The 3,602-nt window shown below is 62.7% G+C and overlaps 1 pseudogene; it reads right to left on the reverse strand.

Annotated features, from left to right (window-relative positions):
* LOC101564174 lies at positions 1-2,306 on the reverse strand (annotated as a pseudogene).
* Positions 2,307-3,602: the final 1,296 nt, after the last annotated feature.

Consider the following 3,602-nt stretch of genomic DNA (forward strand, 5'->3'; position numbering starts at 1 on the left):
CTATCTAATAATTATTGAAAGAAGTGACCGAATGAATCCTGGGCCCAGCACATACATCAGACTGCGACACCAGATCTGCCACATCTCTGGGTCCCCTTCACCTCTGTCCTGGGACCTGGAGCACAGGGGCTTAGTAGAACTCTTCATTGTCTGAGAGTCTGAGTCAATGCCTTGGTTCTGAATTTGGCTTAGTTTGCTGTATAGACAGGCCACCTGGGCACTGTAGTGGGTTCCTTTGTCTTATCTTCATGGATGCAAATAAACGGAGGGAATCTAGGGGAGAGCCCTTTCTCACTGTCCACCGGCCCCAGGAGATAGGGTAGATGGTGGAGAGAGAAAGGTCAGCACACTTCACCTCCCACATGGCGCTGGGATCCAGCCAGTGGCCGGGTACCACGGCACCATCTGCCCGCATGTAGGGCTGTGGGGTGGGCAGCACCAGGGCCTGGAGACACTGGTAATGCTCTTCCAGCTGCTCATCGCTGAAGCCTGTGCCAAGCTTGCATATGGCCTGCAGCTTCTTGCTGTCCTCATCGTAGGCAGCCTGCAGGAAGCCCCCATAGCAGCCAGCTCGCTTTCCCCGGCCCAGGAGGTGCCAATCACAAGGTCCAGGGTGTCACCCACACCGTCCAGCTAGTCCTTCTTCAGCTTGAGCCAGTTGTCCTTCTTTAGCTTGAGCCTCTTGGCAATCTCATTGGTGGTATTGACATCCAAGGTCTTCACCATCACCCCCTCACAGGAGTTTTAAACCAACTGTTCCAAGAACTCAGCGATCTGCTCTGTGTCCATGGTGTCCAGGGACGTGGCAAAGACAAACTCACCCTCTGTCGCTACAAAGTTTTCCCTGAGCAGCTGCTGGCATTGTGACAGGAGCACACGGACCAGGGACTCTCTGTTGAGGTAGGTGAGGTCGAAGGCATATGGACACACCTGCACCTGGATCTCGACCGCATTCACCTCCTTCCGTTTGCAAGTAGTTAGCACTTGGAATGGCTGGATCTGCTTCTTTTCCGGGTCCCAAACCACAGCTTCAGTGTCCAGGAGAAAGGATGTGGCTGGGAGGAGTTTAATCTTAGGGATGCGGCCGATGACGTCAGGGTACTTTCCCGTGTTGTCTTCCTGATTCCGGCTGAAGACTTCCCCTCCCGCCTTCCAGGACATGGATCTATGCCCTCTGCCTGTCGTATTTGTACTCGTCAAAGCGTTTCAGGACCTCACTGATGTCCCGAGTGGGACAAGCCAACATGGGATTCAGAGACCCCCCCCCCCAGCTCAGCCTGGGGCATTCTGGGAGAGGCGTCAGCCGTGCTGCAGCAGCGCGGGGGTGATTCGGGCCAGGTGAGGCACCTCGCAGAGTGTCTGCTTCAAGATCATGGCTTGCTCCTCCAGCCGCGACTCTCTGGCCTCCGTAGTCGTTCCCTTCCTGGCATCCACCACGGCTGGAGGGAATTCTTGGCCTCGGGGAGTGAGGCCCACAGCATGGCAGAGGGCGGCCAGCACTGTTCCCAATCCCACTGTTCTCCGGCCGTCCACTCAGGGCCCTGGAGATGAGCCGGGCTTCTGGGTGGCGGCAGGCAGAGAAGAGGCCTTTGATGATGTCTATCTTCTTGCTTATGAAAGCAGTGCCGGTGAGCAAAGCAATGTTCTGGAGAAAACCCCAGCAGTGGTAAGAGGGGGTGGTGGTGGTAGCTTCAGTCTCTGAGTGCTGCGGCTGTTCACCAGCAGCCCCACATGGCCCTTCTCAGCAGCCTCAGCCTGCACAGATTCTAGCTGCCGGCCTGTGACCTGGGCCACTGCCTTGAGAAGGACACCGTTACTAACGCCTAGCTCCAGGCCCTGCCGAGGAGGCCCAAGACGGTTAAGGGCGAGGTAGAGGACAGGGAGCAGGTCTGGAGGGGACAGGGCCACCACAGAGCGCAGCAAGTTGCTCAGCTCTCCACCATCCGGAGCCGTGCAGAAACTTTCTCGATCTTCTCAAATGTCCAGGCCACGGCCAGGTAAGGGCTCTTCTGCCCCGCCGCCAGCAGGCGTCCCCAGTGGGGTGATAGCTGTTCTGGCGGGATTGAAGCTCCCTGGGCCTGGGGTCCCTTGGCCTCATCCTTTCCCGGAGTACCTGACCGCTCTCCACTCACTTTGGTTTTGACTGGTGGCTTCCGGGGTGTGGAGAAGCTGCTGAGGGTCTGTCTTTGCCGAGTTCTGTGCTTTGGGGGGCTCAGGGAGCCCCGTGGGCTTCGGGCTGGTCCCCTCCTCTTCTTCCCTCCTCTGCCTTTGCAGCCTCGGCGGGGCTCTGTGGGCGTCTTCTCCATCTCCTCTTCACGGCCTCCCTGCCTTGTTCTCACTCTGCCCTCCTGAACTCTCCATGGCCCGTTTTGGGGGTCGTTTCGAGGCGGAGATGCCCCTGCAGGAGGCGCTGGAGAAGACAGGCATGCGTTGGAGGCTGTGGGAGGCTGGCCCTGCAGCTGGCTGGTCTTCGGTCTCCGGTGGGCCGGGCCTCCTCCTCCTCCTCCTCCCCTCCCCCTCCCTTCCTTCACCCCTCCTCCCCTTCCTCCCCCTCGTCCCTCCCCCCCGCGGTCTCCGGTGGGCAGGGCCTCCTCTTCCTCTCCTCCTCCTCCCCTCCTTCACCCCTCCTCCTCTTCCTCCCTCTCCCCCCCCCTCCCCTCCCTCCTCCCCCCCTTGCGGTCTCTTTTGGGCCGGGCCTCCTCCTCCTGCCTCTGTGGTCTCTAGTGCGCCGGGCCTCCTCCTCCTCCCCCCTCCTCCTCCCCGTCCGCAGTCTCGGGTGGGCCGGGCCTCCTCCCCCTCCCCCTCCACGGTCTCTAGTGCGCCGGGCCTCCTCCACTCCCCCTCCTCACCTTCACCCCTCATCCCTTCCTCCCCCCCCGTTCCCCCCCACCCCCTCGGTCGCAGGTGGGCCGGGCCTTTGCCACTTTGTAGTCTCGGGTGCGCTTGGCCTCCTCCTCCTGCCTCCGCGGTCTCCCTTGCGCTGGGCCTCCTCCTCCTCCTCCCCCTCCGCGGTCTCCAGTGCGCCAGGCCTCCTCCTCCTCCTGCCTCCACGGTCTCCGGTGCACCCGGCCTCCTCCTCCTCCTACCCCTCTGCGGTCTCCAGTGTGCCAGGCCTCCTCCTCCTCCTGCCTCCGCGGTCTCCGGTGCACCCGGCCTCCTCCTCCTCCTACCCCTCCGCGATCTCCAGTGCGCCGGGCCTCCTCCTCCTCCTGCCTCCGCGGTCACCGGTGCACCCGGCCTCCCCCTCCTCCTCCCCCTCCGCTGTCTCCAGTGCACTGGACCTCCTCCTCCTCGCCCTCCGCGGTCTCTAGTGTGCCTGGCCTCCTCCTCCTCCCCTTCCGCGTTCTCCAGTGTGCCGGGCCTCCTCCTCCTTCTCCTCCCCCTCCGCTGTCTCCAGTGCACCGGGCCTCCTCCTCCTGCCTCCGCGGTCTCCCGTGGGCCGGGCCTCCTCCTCCTCCTTCCCCTCCGCGGTCTCCAGTGCGCTGGGCCTCCTCCTCCTCCTGCCTTCGCGGTCTCCAGTGTGCCGGGCCTCCTCCTCTTCCTCCCCCTCCGCGGTCTCTGGTGGGCCGGGCCTCCTCCTCCTCCTGCCTCCGCTGTCTCCA

Source organism: Octodon degus, unplaced genomic scaffold (assembly GCF_000260255.1).
Source record: "Octodon degus isolate 3935 unplaced genomic scaffold, OctDeg1.0 scaffold00038, whole genome shotgun sequence".
NCBI lineage: Eukaryota > Metazoa > Chordata > Mammalia > Rodentia > Octodontidae > Octodon > Octodon degus.